This window comes from Ambystoma mexicanum, chromosome 7q (genome assembly GCF_040938575.1).
Source record: "Ambystoma mexicanum isolate Mex_15411 chromosome 7q, UKY_AmexF1_1, whole genome shotgun sequence".
Lineage (NCBI taxonomy): Eukaryota > Metazoa > Chordata > Amphibia > Caudata > Ambystomatidae > Ambystoma > Ambystoma mexicanum.
In genome coordinates this window covers 1,169,911,415-1,169,932,424 of record NC_090941.1, presented here as the reverse complement: position 1 = coordinate 1,169,932,424, position 21,010 = coordinate 1,169,911,415, and positions in this window count along the sequence as shown.

Here is a 21,010-nt window from a genome sequence, read left to right as displayed (position 1 = left end):
CATTTCCCCTTAGGACGGTGACTTCCCAATCTAAAGCTTGTAACAGGGTGTGTGGTGTTCCCACGCGAGATACATTTAACCTTAGGACGTTGGCTTCCCAATCTAAAGCTTATAACAGGATGTGTGGTGTTCCCACTGGAGATACATTTCCCATTAGGACGGTGTCTTCCCGATCTAAAGCTTATAACAGTGTGTGTGGTGTTTCACGGGAGATACATTTCCCCTTAGGACAGTTACTTCCCGATCTAAAGCTTATAACAGGGTGGGTGGTGTTCACACGGGAGATACATTTCCACTTAGAAAGGTGGCTTCCCGATCTAAAGCTTATAACATGGTGTGTGGTGTTCCCACAGGAGATACATTTCCCCTTAGGACGGTGGCTTCCCGATCTAAAGCTTATAACAGGGTGTGTGGTGTTCCCACAGGATATACATTTCCCCTTAGGATGGTGGCTTCCCAATCTAAAGCTTATAACAGGGTGTGTGGAGATCTCACAGGAGATATCATTCCCCTTAGGACGTTGGCTTCCCAATCTAAAGCTTATAACAGGGTGTGTGGTGTTTCCACAGGAGATACATTTCTCTTTAGGACAATGACTTCCCAATCTAAAGCTTATAACAGGGTGTGTGGTGTTCCCACAGGAGATACATTTCCCCTTAGGACGATGGCTTCCCAATCTAAAGTTATAACATGGTGTGTGGTGTTCCCACAGGAGATACATTTCCCCTTAGGACGGTGGCTTCCCGATCTAAAGCTTATAACAGGGTGTTTGGCATTCCCACAGGAGATACCTTTCCCCTTAGGATGGTGGTTTCCTAATCTAAAGCTTCTAACAGGGTGTTTGGCGTTCCCACAGAAGATACCTTTCCCCTTAGGACGGTGGCTTCCCAATCTAAAGCTTATAACACGGTGTGTGGCGTTCCCATAGGAGATACATTTCCCCTTAGGATGGTGGTTTCCAAATCTAAAGCTTCTAACAGGGTGTGTGGTGTTCCCACAGGAGATACATTTCCCCTTAGGACGGTGGCTTCCCAATCTAAAACCTGTAACATTTTGTGTGGTGTTCCTACAGGAGATACCTTTCCCTTAGGATGGTGGCTTCCCAATCTAAAGCTTACAACAGGGTGTGTGGTGTTCTCACAGGAGATACCTTTACCCTTAGGATGGTGGTTTCCCAATCTAAAGTTATAACAGGGTGTGTGGTGTTCCCACAGGAGATACATTTCCCCTTAGGATGGTGGCTTCCCAATCTAAAGCTTATAACAGGGTGTGTGGTGTTCCCACAGGAGCTGCCTTTCCCCTTAGGATGGTGGCTTCCCAATCTAAAGCTTATAACACGGTGTGTGGCGTTCCCACAGGAGATACATTTCCCCTTAGGACGGTGGCTTCCCAATCTAAAGCTTATAACAGGGTGTGCGTAGATCCCATAGGAGATACCTTTCCCCTTTGGATGGTGGCTTCCCAATCGAAAGCTTATAACAGGGTTGTGGTGGTCCCACAGGAGATACATTTCCCCTTAGGACGGTGACTTCCCAATCTAAAGTTTATAACAGGGTGTGTGGTGTTCCTACAGGAGATACATTTCACCTCAACAGTGGCTTCCCAATCTAAAGCTTATTAAAGGGTGTGTGGTGTTCCCGCGGGAGATACATTTCCCCTTAGGACGGTGACTTCCCAATCTAAAGCTTGTAACAGGGTGTGTGGTGTTCCCACGCGAGATACATTTAACCTTAGGACGTTGGCTTCCCAATCTAAAGCTTATAACAGGATGTGTGGTGTTCCCACAGGAGATACATTTCCCATTAGGACGGTGTCTTCCCGATCTAAAGCTTATAACAGTGTGTGTGGTGTTTCACGGGAGATACATTTCCCCTTAGGACAGTTACTTCCCGATCTAAAGCTTATAACAGGGTGGGTGGTGTTCACACGGGAGATACATTTCCACTTAGAAAGGTGGCTTCCCGATCTAAAGCTTATAACATGGTGTGTGGTGTTCCCACAGGAGATACATTTCCCCTTAGGACGGTGGCTTCCAGATCTAAAGCTTATAACAGGGTGTGTGGTGTTCCCACAGGATATACATTTCCCCTTAGGATGGTGGCTTCCCAATCTAAAGCTTATAACAGGGTCTGTGGAGATCTCACAGGAGATACCATTCCCCTTAGGACGTTGGCTTCCCAATCTAAAGCTTATAACAGGGTGTGTGGTGTTTCCACAGGAGATACATTTCTCTTTAGGACGATGACTTCCCAATCTAAAGCTTATAACAGGGTGTGTGGTGTTCCCACAGGAGATACATTTCCCCTTAGGACGATGGCTTCCCAATCTAAAGTTATAAAAGGGTGTGTGGTGTTCCCACAGGAGATACATTTCCCCTTAGGATGGTGGCTTCCCGATCTAAAGCTTATAACAGGGTGTTTGGCATTCCCACAGGAGATACCTTTCCCCTTAGGATGGTGGTTTCCTGATCTAAAGCTTCTAACAGGGTGTTTGGCGTTCCCACAGAAGATACCTTTCCCCTTAGGACGGTGGCTTCCCAATCTAAAGCTTATAACACGGTGTGTGGCGTTCCCATAGGAGATACATTTCCCCTTAGGATGGTGGTTTCCCAATCTAAAGCTTCTAACAGGGTGTGTGGTGTTCCCACAGGAGATACATTTCCCCTTAGGACGGTGGCTTCCCAATCTAAAACCTGTAACATTTTGTGTGGTGTTCCCTCAGGAGATACCTTTCCCTTAGGATGGTGGCTTCCCAATCTAAAGCTTACAACAGGGTGTGTGGTGTTCTCACAGGAGATACCTTTACCCTTAGGATGGTGGTTTCCCAATCTAAAGTTATAACAGGGTGTGTGGTGTTCCCACAGGAGATACATTTCCCCTTAGGATGGTGGCTTCCCAATCTAAAGCTTATAACAGGGTGTGTGGTGTTCCCACAGGAGCTGCCTTTCCCCTTAGGATGGTGGCTTCCCAATCTAAAGCTTATAACAGGGTGTGTGGTGTTCCCACGGGCGATACATTTCACCTTAGGATGGTGGATTCCCAATCTAAAGCTTATAACAGGGTGTGTGGTGTTCCCACAGGAGATACCTTTCCCCTTAGGATGGTGACTTCGCAATCTAAAGCTTATAACAGGGTGTTTGGTGTTCCCATGGGAGATACATTTCCCCTTAGGATGGTGACTTGCAAATCTAAAGCTTATAACAGGGTGTGTGTAGATCCTACAGGAGATACCTTTCCCCTTTGGATGGTGGCTTCCCAACCTAAAGATTATAACAGGGTATGTGGAGATCCCACAGGGGATATATTTCCCCTTAGGACGGTGGCTTCCCAACCCCAAAGCTCATAACAGGGTGTGTGGTGCTCCCACAGGAGATACATTTCCCCTTAGGACGGTGGCTTCCCGATCTAAAGCTTATAACAGGGTGTGTGGTGTTCCCACGCGAGATACATTTCACCTTAGGACGGTGACTTTCCGATCGAAAGCTTATAACAGGGTGTGTGATGTTCCCACGGGGGATACATTTCACCTTAGGATGGTGGCTTCCCAATCTAAGGCTTATAACTGAGTGTGTGGTGTTCCCACAGGAGATACCTTTCCCCTTAGGATGGTGGCTTCCCAATCTATAGCTTATTACAGGGTGTGTGGTTGCCACAGGAGATACCTTTCCCCTTAGGACGGTGGCTTCCCAATCTAAAGCTTATAACAGGGTGTGTGGTGTTCCCACAGGAGCTGCCTTTCCCCTTAGGATGGTGGCTTCCCAATCTAAAGCTTATAACAGGGTGTGTGGTGTTCCCACGGGCGATACATTTCCCCTTAGGATGGTGGCTTCCCAATCTATAGCTTATTACAGGGTGTGTGGTTGCCACAGGAGATTCCTTTCCCCTTAGGACGGTGGCTTCCGAATCTAAAGCTTATAACAGGGTGTGTGGAGATCCCACAGGAGATGCATTTCACCTTAGGACGGTGGCTTCCCAATCCAAAGCTTATAAAAGGGTGTGTGGTGTTCCCTCAGGAGATCCCTTTCCCCTTAGGACGGTGGCTTCCGAATTTAAAGCTTATAACAGGGTGTGTGGAGATCCCACAGGAGATGCATTTCACCTTAGGACGGTGGCTTCCCAATCTAAAGCTTATAACATGGTGTGTGGTTTTCCCAAAGGAGATACCTTTCCCCTTATGATGGTGGCTTCCCAATCTAAAGCTTATAACAGGGTTGTGGTGGTCCCACAGGAGATACATTTCCCCTTAGGACGGTGACTTCCCGATCTAAAGTTTATAACAGGGTGTGTGGTGTTCCCACAGGAGATACATTTCACCTCAACAGTGGCTTCCCAATCTAAAGCTTATTAAAGGGTGTGTGGTGTTCCCGCGGGAGATACATTTCCCCTTAGGACGGTGACTTCCCAATCTAAAGCTTGTAACAGGGTGTGTGGTGTTCCCACGCGAGATACATTTAACCTTAGGACGTTGGCTTCCCAATCTAAAGCTTATAACAGGATGTGTGGTGTTCCCACAGGAGATACAATTCTCCTTAGGATGGTGTCTTCCCGATCTAAAGCTTATAACAGGGTGTGTGGTGTTCACACGGGAGATACATTTCCACTTAGAAAGGTGGCTTCCCGGTCTAAAGCTTATAACATGGTGTGTGGTGTTCCCACAGGAGATACATTTCCCCTTAGGACGGTGGCTTCCCGATCTAAAGCTTATAACAGGGTGTGTGGTGTTCCCACAGGATATACATTTCCCCTTAGGATGGTGGCTTCCCAATCTAAAGCTTATAACAGGGTGTGTGGAGATCTCACAGGAGATACCATTCCACTTAGGACGTTGGCTTCCCAATCTAAAGCTTATAACAGGGTGTGTGGTTTTTCCACAGGAGATACATTTCTCTTTAGGATGATGACTTCCCAATCTAAAGCTTATAACAGGGTGTGTGGTGTTCCCACAGGAGATACATTTCCCCTTAGGACGGTGGCTTCCCGATCTAAAGCTTATAAAAGGGTTTTTGGCATTCCCACAGGAGATACCTTTCCCCTTAGGATGGTGGTTTCCTGATCTAAAGCTTCTAACAGGGTGTTTGGCGTTCCCACAGGAGATACCTTTCCCCTTAGGACGGTGGCTTCCCAATCTAAGGCTTATAACACGGTGTGTGGCGTTCCCACAGGAGATAGCTTTCCCCTTAGGACGGTGGTTTCCCAATCTAAAGATTCTAACGGGGTGAGTGGCGTTCCCACAGGAGATACCTTTCCCCTTAGGACGGTGGTTCCCCAATCTAAAGCTTCTAACAGGGTGTGTGGTGTTCCCACAGGAGATACATTTCCCCTTAGGATAGTGGTTTCCCAATCTAAAGCTTCTAACAGGGTGTGTGGTGTTCCCACAGGAGATACATTTCCCCTTAGGACGGTGGCTTCCCAATCTAAAACCTGTAACATTTTGTGTGGTGTTCCCACAGGAGATACCTTTCCCTTAGGACGGTGGCTTCCCAATCTAAAGCTTACAACAGGGTGTGTGGTGTTCTCACAGGAGATACCTTTCCCCTTAGGATGGTGGTTTCCCAATCTAAAGTTATAACAGGGTGTGTGGTGTTCCCACAGGAGATACATTTCCCCTTAGGATGGTGGCTTCCCAATCTAAAGCTTATAACAGGGTGTGTGGTGTTCCCACAGGAGCTGTCTTTCCCCTTAGGATGGTGGCTTACCAATCTAAAGCTTATAGCAGGGTGTGTGGTGTTCCCACGGGCGATACATTTCACCTTAGGATGGTGGCTTCCCAATCTAAAGCTTATAACAGGGTGTGTGGTGTTCCCACAGGAGATACCTTTCCCCTTAGGATGGTGACTTCCCAATCTAAAGCTTATAACAGGGTGTGTGGTGTTCCCACAGGAGATACATTTCCCCAGAGTACGGTGGCTTCCCAATCTAAAGCTTATAACAGGGTGTTTGGTGTTCCCACGGGAGATATCTTTCCCCTTTGGATGGTGGCTTCCCAACCTAAAGATTATAACAGGGTATGTGGAGATCCCACGGGAGATATATTTCCCCTTAGGACGGTGGCTTCCCAACCCCAAAGCTCATAAAAGGGTGTGTGGTGCTCCCACAGGAGATACATTTCCCCTTAGGACGGTGGCTTCCCGATCTAAAGCTTATAACAGGGTGTGTGGTGTTCCACGGGAGATACATTTCCCCTTGGGACGGTGGATTCGCCATTCTAATGGTTATAACAGTGTGTGTGGTGTTCCCACAGGAGATACATTTCACCTTAGGATGGTGGCTTCCCGATCTAAAGTTTATAATAGGGTGTGTGGTGGTCCCACAGGAGATACATTTCCCCTTAGGACTGTGACTTCCCGATTTAAAGCTTATAACAGGGTGTGTGGTGTTCCCACAGGAGATACATTTCACCTCAACGGTGGCTTCCCAATCTAAAGCTTATTAAAATGTGTGTTTTGTTCCCGCGGGTGATACATTTCCCCTTAGGACGGTGACTTCCCAATCTAAAGCTTATAAAAGGGTGTGTGGTGTTCCCGCGGGAGATACATTTCCCCTTAGGACGGTGACTTCCTGATCCAAAGCTTATAACAGGGTGTGTGGTGTTCCCACGCGAGATACATTTAACCTTAGGATGTTGGCTTCCCAATCTAAAGCTTAAAACAGGGTGTGTGGTGTTCCCACAGGAGATACATTTCCCCTTAGGACAGTGGCTTCCCGTTCTAAAGCTTATAACAGGGTGTGTGGTGTTCCCATAGGAGATACATTTCACCTTCGGACGGTGGCTTCCCGATCTAATGATTATAACAGGGTGTGTGGTGTTCCACGGGAGATACATTTCACCTTAGAACGGTGGCTTCCCAATCTAAAGCTTATAACAGGGTGTGTAGTGTTCCCACAGGAGATACATTTCCCCTTAGGACGGTGGCTTCCCGATCTACAGCTTATAACAGGGTGTGTGTAGATCCCACGGGAGATACATTTCCCCTTAGGACGGTGACTTCCAAATCTAAAGCTTATAACAGGGTGTGTGGTGTTCACACGGGAGATAAATTTCCCCTTAGGACGGTGGCTTCCCGATCTAAAGCTTATAACAGGGTGTGTGGTGTTCCCACAGGAGATACATTCCCCCTTAGGACGATGGCTTCCTGATCTAAAGCTTATAACAGGGTGTGTGGAGATCTCACAGGAGATACCTTTCAACTTAGGACGATGGCTTCCCAATCTAAAGCTTCTAACGGGGTGTGTGGCGTTCCCACAGGAGATACCTTTCCCCTTAGGACGGTGTTTTCCCAATCTAAAGCTTCTAACAGGGTGTGTGGTGTTCCCACAGGAGATACATTTCTCCTTAGGACGGTGGCTTCCCAATCTAAAGCTTATAACAGGATGTGTGGTGTTCCCACAGGAGCTGCCTTTCCCCTTAGGACGGTGGCTTCCCAATCTAAAGCTTGTAACAGGGTGTGTGGTGTTCCCACAGGAGATACATTTCCCCTTAGGACGGTGGCTTCCCAATCTAAAACCTGTAACATTTTGTGTGGTGTTCCCACAGGAGATACCTTTCCCTTAGGACGGTGGCTTCCCAATCTAAAGCTTACAACAGGGTGTGTGGTGTTCTCACAGGAGATACCTTTCCCCTTAGGATGGTGGTTTCCCAATCTAAAGTTATAACAGGGTGTGTGGTGTTCCCACAGGAGATACATTTCCCCTTAGGATGGTGGCTTCCCAATCTAAAGCTTATAACAGGGTGTGTGGTGTTCCCACAGGAGCTGCCTTTCCCCTTAGGATGGTGGTTTCCCAATCTAAAGTTATAACAGGGTGTGTGGTGTTCCCACAGGAGATACATTTCCCCTTAGGACGGTGGCTTCCCAATCTAAAACCTGTAACATTTTGTGTGGTGTTCCCACAGGAGATACCTTTCCCTTAGGACGGTGGCTTCCCAATCTAAAGCTTACAACAGGGTGTGTGGTGTTCTCACAGGAGATACCTTTCCCCTTAGGATGGTGGTTTCCCAATCTAAAGTTATAACAGGGTGTGTGGTGTTCCCACAGGAGATACATTTCCCCTTAGGATGGTGGCTTCCCAATCTAAAGCTTATAACAGGGTTGTGGTGGTCCCACAGGAGATACATTTCCCCTTAGGACGGTGACTTCCCGATCTAAAGTTTATAACAGGGTGTGTGGTGTTCCCACAGGAGATACATTTCACCTCAACAGTGGCTTCCCAATCTAAAGCTTATTAAAGGGTGTGTGGTGTTCCCGCGGGAGATACATTTCCCCTTAGGACGGTGACTTCCCAATCTAAAGCTTGTAACAGGGTGTGTGGTGTTCCCACGCGAGATACATTTAACCTTAGGACGTTGGCTTCCCAATCTAAAGCTTATAACAGGATGTGTGGTGTTCCCACAGGAGATACAATTCTCCTTAGGATGGTGTATTCCCGATCTAAAGCTTATAACAGGGTGTGTGGTGTTCACACGGGAGATACATTTCCACTTAGAAAGGTGGCTTCCCGGTCTAAAGCTTATAACATGGTGTGTGGTGTTCCCACAGGAGATACATTTCCCCTTAGGACGGTGGCTTCCCGATCTAAAGCTTATAACAGGGTGTGTGGTGTTCCCACAGGATATACATTTCCCCTTAGGATGGTGGCTTCCCAATCTAAAGCTTATAACAGGGTGTGTGGAGATCTCACAGGAGATACCATTCCACTTAGGACGTTGGCTTCCCAATCTAAAGCTTATAACAGGGTGTGTGGTTTTTCCACAGGAGATACATTTCTCTTTAGGATGATGACTTCCCAATCTAAAGCTTATAACAGGGTGTGTGGTGTTCCCACAGGAGATACATTTCCCCTTAGGACGGTGGCTTCCCGATCTAAAGCTTATAAAAGGGTTTTTGGCATTCCCACAGGAGATACCTTTCCCCTTAGGATGGTGGTTTCCTGATCTAAAGCTTCTAACAGGGTGTTTGGCGTTCCCACAGGAGATACCTTTCCCCTTAGGACGGTGGCTTCCCAATCTAAGGCTTATAACACGGTGTGTGGCGTTCCCACAGGAGATAGCTTTCCCCTTAGGACGGTGGTTTCCCAATCTAAAGATTCTAACGGGGTGAGTGGCGTTCCCACAGGAGATACCTTTCCCCTTAGGACGGTGGTTCCCCAATCTAAAGCTTCTAACAGGGTGTGTGGTGTTCCCACAGGAGATACATTTCCCCTTAGGATAGTGGTTTCCCAATCTAAAGCTTCTAACAGGGTGTGTGGTGTTCCCACAGGAGATACATTTCCCCTTAGGACGGTGGCTTCCCAATCTAAAACCTGTAACATTTTGTGTGGTGTTCCCACAGGAGATACCTTTCCCTTAGGACGGTGGCTTCCCAATCTAAAGCTTACAACAGGGTGTGTGGTGTTCTCACAGGAGATACCTTTCCCCTTAGGATGGTGGTTTCCCAATCTAAAGTTATAACAGGGTGTGTGGTGTTCCCACAGGAGATACATTTCCCCTTAGGATGGTGGCTTCCCAATCTAAAGCTTATAACAGGGTGTGTGGTGTTCCCACAGGAGCTGTCTTTCCCCTTAGGATGGTGGCTTACCAATCTAAAGCTTATAGCAGGGTGTGTGGTGTTCCCACGGGCGATACATTTCACCTTAGGATGGTGGCTTCCCAATCTAAAGCTTATAACAGGGTGTGTGGTGTTCCCACAGGAGATACCTTTCCCCTTAGGATGGTGACTTCCCAATCTAAAGCTTATAACAGGGTGTGTGGTGTTCCCACAGGAGATACATTTCCCCAGAGTACGGTGGCTTCCCAATCTAAAGCTTATAACAGGGTGTTTGGTGTTCCCACGGGAGATATCTTTCCCCTTTGGATGGTGGCTTCCCAACCTAAAGATTATAACAGGGTATGTGGAGATCCCACGGGAGATATATTTCCCCTTAGGACGGTGGCTTCCCAACCCCAAAGCTCATAAAAGGGTGTGTGGTGCTCCCACAGGAGATACATTTCCCCTTAGGACGGTGGCTTCCCGATCTAAAGCTTATAACAGGGTGTGTGGTGTTCCACGGGAGATACATTTCCCCTTGGGACGGTGGATTCGCCATTCTAATGCTTATAACAGTGTGTGTGGTGTTCCCACAGGAGATACATTTCACCTTAGGATGGTGGCTTCCCGATCTAAAGTTTATAATAGGGTGTGTGGTGGTCCCACAGGAGATACATTTCCCCTTAGGACTGTGACTTCCCGATTTAAAGCTTATAACAGGGTGTGTGGTGTTCCCACAGGAGATACATTTCACCTCAACGGTGGCTTCCCAATCTAAAGCTTATTAAAATGTGTGTTTTGTTCCCGCGGGTGATACATTTCCCCTTAGGACGGTGACTTCCCAATCTAAAGCTTATAAAAGGGTGTGTGGTGTTCCCGCGGGAGATACATTTCCCCTTAGGACGGTGACTTCCTGATCCAAAGCTTATAACAGGGTGTGTGGTGTTCCCACGCGAGATACATTTAACCTTAGGATGTTGGCTTCCCAATCTAAAGCTTAAAACAGGGTGTGTGGTGTTCCCACAGGAGATACATTTCCCCTTAGGACAGTGGCTTCCCGTTCTAAAGCTTATAACAGGTTGTGTGGTGTTCCCATAGGAGATACATTTCACCTTCGGACGGTGGCTTCCCGATCTAATGATTATAACAGGGTGTGTGGTGTTCCACGGGAGATACATTTCACCTTAGGACGGTGGCTTCCCAATCTAAAGCTTATAACAGGGTGTGTAGTGTTCCCACAGGAGATACATTTCCCCTTAGGACGGTGGCTTCCCGATCTACAGCTTATAACAGGGTGTGTGTAGATCCCACGGGAGATACATTTCCCCTTAGGACGGTGACTTCCAAATCTAAAGCTTATAACAGGGTGTGTGGTGTTCACACGGGAGATAAATTTCCCCTTAGGACGGTGGCTTCCCGATCTAAAGCTTATAACAGGGTGTGTGGTGTTCCCACAGGAGATACATTCCCCCTTAGGACGATGGCTTCCTGATCTAAAGCTTATAACAGGGTGTGTGGAGATCTCACAGGAGATACCTTTCAACTTAGGACGATGGCTTCCCAATCTAAAGCTTCTAACGGGGTGTGTGGCGTTCCCACAGGAGATACCTTTCCCCTTAGGACGGTGTTTTCCCAATCTAAAGCTTCTAACAGGGTGTGTGGTGTTCCCACAGGAGATACATTTCTCCTTAGGACGGTGGCTTCCCAATCTAAAGCTTATAACAGGATGTGTGGTGTTCCCACAGGAGCTGCCTTTCCCCTTAGGACGGTGGCTTCCCAATCTAAAGCTTGTAACAGGGTGTGTGGTGTTCCCACAGGAGATACATTTCCCCTTAGGACGGTGGCTTCCCAATCTAAAACCTGTAACATTTTGTGTGGTGTTCCCACAGGAGATACCTTTCCCTTAGGACGGTGGCTTCCCAATCTAAAGCTTACAACAGGGTGTGTGGTGTTCTCACAGGAGATACCTTTCCCCTTAGGATGGTGGTTTCCCAATCTAAAGTTATAACAGGGTGTGTGGTGTTCCCACAGGAGATACATTTCCCCTTAGGATGGTGGCTTCCCAATCTAAAGCTTATAACAGGGTGTGTGGTGTTCCCACAGGAGCTGCCTTTCCCCTTAGGATGGTGGCTTACCAATCTAAAGCTTATAGCAAGGTGTGTGGTGTTCCCACGGGCGATACATTTCACCTTAGGATGGTGGCTTCCCAATCTAAAGCTTATAACAGGGTGTGTGTAGTTCCCACAGGAGATACCTTTCCCCTTAGGATGGTGACTTCCCAATCTAAAGCTTATAACAGGGTGTGTGGTGTTCCCACAGGAGATACATTTCCCCAGAGTACGGTGGCTTCCCAATCTAAAGCTTATAACAGGGTGTTTGGTGTTCCCACGGGAGATATCTTTCCCCTTTGGATGGTGGCTTCCCAACCTAAAGATTATAACAGGGTATGTGGAGATCCCACGGGAGATATATTTCCCCTTAGGACGGTGGCTTCCCAACCCCAAAGCTCATAAAAGGGTGTGTGGTGCTCCCACAGGAGATACATTTCCCCTTAGGACGGTGGCTTCCCGATCTAAAGCTTATAACAGGGTGTGTGGTGTTCCACGGGAGATACATTTCCCCTTGGGACGGTGGATTCGCCATTCTAATGCTTATAACAGTGTGTGTGGTGTTCCCACGGGAGATACATTTCACCTTAGGATGGTGGCTTCCCGATCTAAAGTTTATAATAGGGTGTGTGGTGGTCCCACAGGAGATACATTTCCCCTTAGGACTGTGACTTCCCGATTTAAAGCTTATAACAGGGTGTGTGGTGTTCCCACAGGAGATACATTTCACCTCAACGGTGGCTTCCCAATCTAAAGCTTATTAAAGGGTGTGTGGTGTTCCCGCGGGAGATACATTTCCCCTTAGGACGGTGACTTCCCAATCTAAAGCTTATAAAAGGGTGTGTGGTGTTCCCGCGGGAGATACATTTCCCCTTAGGACGGTGACTTCCTGATCCAAAGCTTATAACAGGGTGTGTGGTGTTCCCACGCGAGATACATTTAACCTTAGGATGTTGGCTTCCCAATCTAAAGCTTAAAACAGGGTGTGTGGTGTTCCCACAGGAGATACATTTCCCCTTAGGACAGTGGCTTCCCGTTCTAAAGCTTATAACAGGGTGTGTGGTGTTCCCATAGGAGATACATTTCACCTTCGGACGGTGGCTTCCCGATCTAATGATTATAACAGGGTGTGTGGTGTTCCACGGGAGATACATTTCACCCTAGGACGGTGGCTTCCCAATCTAAAGCTTATAACAGGGTGTGTAGTGTTCCCACAGGAGATACATTTCCCCTTAGGACGGTGGCTTCCCGATCTACAGCTTATAACAGGGTGTGTGTAGATCCCACGGGAGATACATTTCCCCTTAGGACGGTGACTTCCAAATCTAAAGCTTATAACAGGGTGTGTGGTGTTCACACGGGAGATAAATTTCCCCTTAGGACGGTGTTTTCCCAATCTAAAGCTTCTAACAGGGTGTGTGGTGTTCCCACAGGAGATACATTTCTCCTTAGGACGGTGGCTTCCCAATCTAAAGCTTATAACAGGATGTGTGGTGTTCCCACAGGAGCTGCCTTTCCCCTTAGGACGGTGGCTTCCCAATCTAAAGCTTGTAACAGGGTGTTTGGTGTTCCCACGGGAGATACGTTTCTCCTTAGGACGGTGGCTTCCCAATCATAAGCTTATAACATGGTGTGTGGTGTTCCCACAGGAGATACCTTTCCCCTTAGGATGGTGGCTTCCCAATCTAAAGCTTATAACAGGGTGTGTGTGTTCCAATGGGAGATACATTTCTCCTTAGGACGGTGGCTTCCCAATCTAAAGCTTATAACATGGTGTGTGGTGTTCCCACAGGAGATACCTTTTCCCTTAGGATGGTGGCTTCCCAGTCTAAAGCTTATAACAGGGTGTGTGGAGATCTCACATGAGATATCTTTCCCCTTAGGGCGATGGCTTCCTAATCTAAAGCTTATAACAGGGTGTGTGGTGTTCCCACAGGAGATACATTTCTCTTTAGGATTTTGGCTTCCCAATCTAAAGCTTATAACAGGGTGTGTCGTGTTCCCACAGGAGATACCTTTCCCCTTAGGACGATGGCTTCCCAATCTAAAGTTATAACAGGGTGTGTGGTGTTCCCACAGGAGATACATTTGCCCTTAGGACGGTGGCTTCCCAATCTAAAGCTTATAACAGGGTGTGTGGCGTTCCCACAGGAGATATCTTTCCCCTTAGGACGGTGGTTCCCCAATCTAAAGCTTCTAATGGGGTGTGTGGCGTTCCCACAGGAGATACCTTTCCTCTTAGGACTGTGGTTTCCCAATCTAAAGCTTCTAACAGGGTGTGTGGTGTTCCCACAGGAGATACATTTCCCCTTAGGACGATGGCTTCCCAATCTAAAACCTATAACATTTTGTGTGGTGTTCCCACAGGAGATACCTTTCCCTTAGGACGGTGACTTCCCAATCTAAAGCTTACAACAGGGTGTGTGGTGTTCCCACAGGAGATACATTTCCCCTTAGGATGCTGGTTCCCCAATCTAAAGCTTCTAACAGGGCTTGTGGTTTTCCCACAGGAGATACATTTCGCCTTAGGATGGTGGCTTCCCAATCTAAAGCTTATAACAGGGTGTGTGGTGTTCCCACAGGAGCTGCCTTTCCCCTTAGGACGGTGGCTTCCCAATCTAAAGCTTGTAACAGGGTGTGTGGTGTTCCCACGGGAGATACGTTTCTCCTTAGGACAGTGGCTTCCCAATCAAAAGCTTATAACATGGTGTGTGGTGTTCCCACAGGAGATACCTTTCCCCTTAGGATGGTGGCTTCCCAATCTAAAGCTTATAACAGGGTGGTTGTGTTCCAACGGGAGATACATTTCTCCTTAGAATGGTGGCTTCCCAATCTAAAGCTTATAACATGGTGTGTGGTGTTCCCACAGGAGATACCTTTTCCCTTAGGATGGTGGCTTCCCAGTCTAAAGCTTATAACAGGGTGTGTGTGTTCCCACGGGAGATACATTTCTCCTTAGGACGGTGGCTTCCCAATCTAAAGCTTATAACAGGGTGTGTGGTGTTCCCACATGAGATACATTTCCCCTTAGGACGGTGACTTGCCAATCTAAAGCTTATAACAAGGTGTGTGTAGATCCCACAGGAGATACCTTTCCCCTTTGGATGGTGGCTTCTCAACCTAAAGCTTATAACAGGGTATGTGGAGATCCCACGGGAGATATATTTCCCCTTAGGACGGTGGCTTCCCAACCCTAAAGCTTATAACAGGGTGTGTGGTGTTCCCACAGGAGGTACATTTCCCCTTAGGACGGTGGCTTCCCGATCTAAAGCTTATAACAGAGTTTGTGGTGTTCCCACAGGATATACATTTCCCCTTAGGACGGTGTCTTCCCAATCTAAAGCTTATAACAGGGTGTGTGTAGATCCCACAGGAGATACCTTTCCCCTTTGGATGGTGGCTTCTCAACCTAAAGCTTATAACAGGGTATGTGGAGATCCCATGGGAGATATATTTCCCCTTAGGACGGTGGCTTCCCAACCCTAAAGCTTATAACAGGGTGTGTGGTGTTCCCACAGGAGATACATTTCCCCTTAGGACGGTGGCTTCCCGATCTAAAGCTTATAACAGAGTTTATGCTGTTCCCACAGGATATACATTTCCCCTTAGGACGGTGTCTTCCCAATCTAAAGCTTATAACAGGGTGTGTGGAGATCTCACAGGAGATACCTTTCCCATTAGGATGATGTCTTCCCGATCTAAAGCTTCTAACAGGGTGTTTGGCGTTCCCAGAGGAGATACCTTCTCCTTAGGACAGTGGCTTCCCAATCTAAAGCTTATAACAGGGTGTGTGGTGTTCCCACATGAGATACATTTCCCCTTAGGACGGTGACTTGCCAATCTAAAGCTTATAACAAGGTGTGTGTAGATCCCACAGGAGATACCTTTCCCCTTTGGATGGTGGCTTCTCAACCTAAAGCTTATAACAGGGTATGTGGAGATCCCACGGGAGATATATTTCCCCTTAGGACAGTGGCTTCCCAACCCTAAAGCTTATAACAGGGTGTGTGGTGTTCCCACAGGAGGTACATTTCCCCTTAGGATGGTGGCTTCCCGATCTAAAGCTTATAACAGAGTTTGTGGTGTTCCCACAGGATATACATTTCCCCTTAGGACGGTGTCTTCCCAATCTAAAGCTTATAACAGGGTGTGTGTAGATCCCACAGGAGATACCTTTCCCCTTTGGATGGTGGCTTCTCAACCTAAAGCTTATAACAGGGTATGTGGAGATCCCATGGGAGATATATTTCCCCTTAGGACGGTGGCTTCCCAACCCTAAAGCTTATAACAGGGTGTGTGGTGTTCCCACAGGAGATACATTTCCCCTTAGGACGGTGGCTTCCCGATCTAAAGCTTATAACAGAGTTTATGCTGTTCCCACAGGATATACATTTCCCCTTAGGACGGTGTCTTCCCAATCTAAAGCTTATAACAGGGTGTGTGGAGATCTCACAGGAGATACCTTTCCCATTAGGATGATGTCTTCCCGATCTAAAGCTTCTAACAGGGTGTTTGGCGTTCCCAGAGGAGATACCTTCTCCTTAGGACAGTGGCTTCCCAATCTAAAGCTTATAACAGGGTGTGGGGTGTTCCCACAGGAGATACATTTCCGCTTAGGACGATGGCTTCCCGATCTAAAGCTTATAACAGGGTGTGTGGTGTTCCCACAGGATATACATTTCCCCTTAGGACGGTGTCTTCCCAATCTAAAGCTTATAACAGGGTGTGTGGAGATCTCACAGGAGATACCTTTCCCCTTAGGACGATGGCTTCCCAATCTAAAGCTTCTAACGGGGTGTGTGGTATTCCCACGCGAGATACATTTAACCTTAGGACGTTGGCTTCCCAATCCAAAGCTTTTAACAGGGTGTGTGGTGTTCCACGGGAGATACATTTCCCCTTAGGACAGTTACTTCCCGATCTAAAGCTTATAACAGGGTGTGTGGTGTTCACACGGGAGATATATTTCCACTTAGGACGGTGGCTTCCCGATCTAAAGCTTATAACAGGGTGTGTGGTGTTCTCACAGGAGATACATTTCCCCTTAGGACGGTGGCTTCCTGATCTAAAGCTTATAACAGGGTGTGTGGTGTTCCCACAGGATATACATTTCCCCTTAGGACGGTGGCTTCCCAATCTAAAGCTTATAACAGGGTGTGTGGAGATCTCACAGGAGATCCCTTTCCCCTTAGGACGATGGCTTCCCGATCTAAAGCTTCTAACAGGGTGTTTGGCGTTCCCAGAGGAGATACCTTCCCCTTAGGACGGTGGCTTCCCAATCAAAAGCTTATAACATGGTGTGTGGTGTTCCCACAGGAGATACCTTTCCCCTTAGGATGGTGGCTTCCCAATCTAAAGCTTATAACAGGGTGTGTGTGTTCCAACGGGAGATACATTTCTCCTTAGAACGGTGGCTTCCCAATCTAAAGCTTATAACATGGTGTGTGGTGTTCCCACAGGAGATACCTTTTCCCTTAGGATGGTGGCTTCCCAGTCTAAAGCTTATAACAGGGTGTGTGTGTTCCCACGGGAGATACATTTCTCCTTAGGACGGTGGCTTCCCAATCTAAAGCTTATAACAGGGTGTGTGGTGTTCCCACATGAGATACATTTCCCCTTAGGACGGTGACTTGCCAATCTAAAGCTTATAACAAGGTGTGTGTAGATCCCACAGGAAATACCTTTCCCCTTTGGATGGTGGCTTCTCAACCTAAAGCTTATAACAGGGTATGTGGAGATCCCACGGGAGATATATTTCCCCTTAGGACGGTGGCTTCCCAACCCTAAAGCTTATAACAGGGTGTGTGGTGTTCCCACAGGAGGTACATTTCCCCTTAGGACGGTGGCTTCCCGATCTAAAGCTTATAACAGAGTTTGTGGTGTTCCCACAGGATATACATTTCCCCTTAGGACGGTGTCTTTCCAATCTAAAGCTTATAACAGGGTGTGTGTAGATCCCACAGGAGGTACCTTTCCCCTTTGGATGGTGGCTTCTCAACCTAAAGCTTATAACAGGGTATGTGGAGATCCCACGGGAGATATATTTCCCCTTAGGACGGTGGCTTCCCAACCCTAAAGCTTATAACAGGGTGTGTGGTGTTCCCACAGGAGATACATTTCCCCTTAGGACGGTGGCTTCTCGATCTAAAGCTTATAACAGAGTTTGTGGTGTTCCCACAGGATATACATTTCCCCTTAGGACGGTGTCTTCCCAATCTAAAGCTTATAACAGGGTGTGTGGAGATCTCACAGGAGATACCTTTCCCATTAGGATGATGTCTTCCCGATCTAAAGCTTCTAACAGGGTGTTTGGCGTTCCCAGAGGAGATACCTTCCCCTTAGGACAGTGGCTTCCCAATCTAAAGCTTATAACAGGGTGTGTGGTGTTCCCACAGGAGATACATTTCCCCTTAGGAGGATGGCTTCCCGATCTAAAGCTTATAACAGGGTGTGTGGTGTTCCCACAGGATATACATTTCCCCTTAGGACGGTGTCTTCCCAATCTAAAGCTTATAACAGGGTGTGTGGAGATCTCACAGGAGATACCTTTCCCCTTAGGACGATGGCTTCCCAATCTAAAGCTTCTAACAGGGTGTGTGGTGTTTCCACGAGAGATACATTTAACCTTAGGACGTTGGCTTCCCAATCTAAAGCTTTTAACAGGGTGTGTGGTGTTCCACGGGTGATACATTTCCCCTTAGGACAGTTACTTCCCGATCTAAAGCTTATAACAGGGTGTGTTGTGTTCACACAGGAGATATATTTCCACTTAGGGCTGTGGCTTCCCAATCTAAAGCTTATAACAGGGTGTGTGGTGTTCCCACAGGAGATACATTTCCCCTTAGGACGGTGGCTTCCCGATCTAAAGCTTATAACAGGGTGTGTGGTGTTCCCACAGGATATACATTTCCCCTTAGGACGGTGGCTTCCCAATCTAAAGCTTATAACAGGGTGTGTGGAAATCTCACAGGAGATCCCTTTCCCCTTAGGACGATGGCTTCCCGATCTAAAGCTTCTAACAGGGTGTTTGGCGTTCCCACAGGAGATACCTTCCCCTTAGGACGGTGGCTTCCCAATGTAAAGCTTATAAGAGGGTGTGCGGTGTTCCCACAGGAGATACATTTCCCCTTAGGACGGTGGCTTCCCAATCTAAAGCTTATAACAGAGTTTGTGGTGTTCCCACAGGATATACATTTCCCCTTAGGACGGTGTCTTCCCAATTTAAAGCTTATAACAGGGTGTTTGTAGATCCCACAGGAGATACCTTTCCCCTTTGGATGGTGGCTTCTCAACCTAAAGCTTATAACAGGGTATGTGGAGATCCCACGGGAGATATATTTCCCCTTAGGACGGTGGCTTCCCAACCCTAAAGCTTATAACAGGGTGTGTGGTGTTCCCACAGGAGATACATTTCCCCTTAGGACGGTGGCTTCCCGATCTAAAGCTTATAACATAGTTTGTGGTGTTCCCACAGGATATACATTTCCCCTTAGGACGGTGTCTTCCCAATCTAAAGCTTATAACAGGGTGTGTGGAGATCTCACAGGAGATACCTTTCCCCTTAGGACGATGTCTTCCCGATCTAAAGCTTCTAACAGGGTGTTTGGCATTCCCAGAGGAGATACATTTCCCCTTAGGACGGTGTCTTCCCAATTTAAAGCTTATAACAGGGTGTTTGTAGATCCCACAGGAGATACCTTTCCCCTTTGGATGGTGGCTTCTCAACCTAAAGCTTATAACAGGGTATGTGGAGATCCCACGGGAGATATATTTCCCCTTAGGACGGTGGCTTCCCAACCCTAAAGCTTATAACAGGGTGTGTGGTGTTCCCACAGGAGATACATTTCCCCTTAGGACGGTGGCTTCCCGATCTAAAGCTTATAACATAGTTTGTGGTGTTCCCACAGGATATACATTTCCCCTTAGGACAGTGGCTTCCCAATCTAAAGCTTATAACAGGGTGTGTGGTGTTCCCACAGGAGATACATTTCCCCTTAGGACGATGGCTTCCCGATCTAAAGCTTATAACAGGGTGTGTGGTGTTCCCACAGGATATACATTTCCCCTTAGGACGGTGTCTTCCCAATCTAAAGCTTATAACAGGGTGTGTGGAGATCTCACAGGAGATACCTTTCCCCTTAGGACGATAGCTTCCCAATCTAAAGCTTCTAACGGGGTGTGTGGTGTTCCCACGCGAGATACATTTAACCTTAGGACGTTGGCTTCCCAATCCAAAGCTTTCAACAGGGTGTGTGGTGTTCCACGGGAGATACATTTCCCCTTAGGACAGTTACTTCCCGATCTAAAGCTTATAACAGGGTGTGTGGTGTTCACACGGGAGATATATTTCCACTTAGGACGGTGGCTTCCCGATCTAAAGCTTATAACAGGGTGTGTGGTGTTCCCACAGGAGATACATTTCCCCTTAGGATGGTGGCTTCCCGATCTAAAGCTTATAACAGGGTGTGTGGTGTTCCCACAGGATATACATTCCCCTTAGGACGGTGGCTTCCCAATCTAAAGCTTATAACAGGGTGTGTGGCGATCTCACAGGAGATCCCTTTCCCCTTAGGACGATGGCTTCCCGATCTAAAGCTTCTAACAGGGTGTTTGGCGTTCCCAGAGGAGATACCTTCCCCTTAGGACAGTGGCTTCCCAATCTAAAGCTTATAACAGGGTGTGTGCTGTTCCCACAGGAGATACATTTCCCCTTAGGACGATGGCTTCCCGATCTAAAGCTTATAACAGGGTGTGTGGTGTTCCCACAGGATATACATTTCCCCTTAGGACGGTGTCTTCCCTATCTAAAGCTTATAACAGGGTGTGTGGTGTTCCCACAGGAGCTGCCTTTCCCCTTAGGACGGTGGCTTCCCGATCTAAAGCTTATAACAGGGTGTGTGGTGTTCCCACAGGATATACATTTCCCCTTAGGACGGTGGCTTCCCAATCTAAAGCTTATAACAGGGTGTGTGGAGATCTCACAGGAGATCCATTTCCTCTTAGGACGATGGCTTCCCGATCTAAAGCTTCTAACAGGGTGTGTGGTGTTCCCACAGGAGATACATTTCCCCTTAGGACGGTGGCTTCCCGATCTAAAGCTTATAACAGGGTGTGTGGTGTTCCCACAGGATATACATTTCCCCTTAGGACGGTGGCTTGCCAATCTAAAGCTTATAACAGTGTGTGTGGAGATCTCACAGGAGATCCCTTTCCCCTTAGGACGATGGCTTCCCGATCTAAAGCTTCTAACAGGGTGTGTGGTGTTCCCACAGGAGATACATTTCCCCTTAGGACGGTGGCTTCCCGATCTAAAGCTTATAAGAGGGTGTGTGGTGTTCCCACAGGATATACATTTCCCCTTAGGACGGTGGCTTCCCAATCT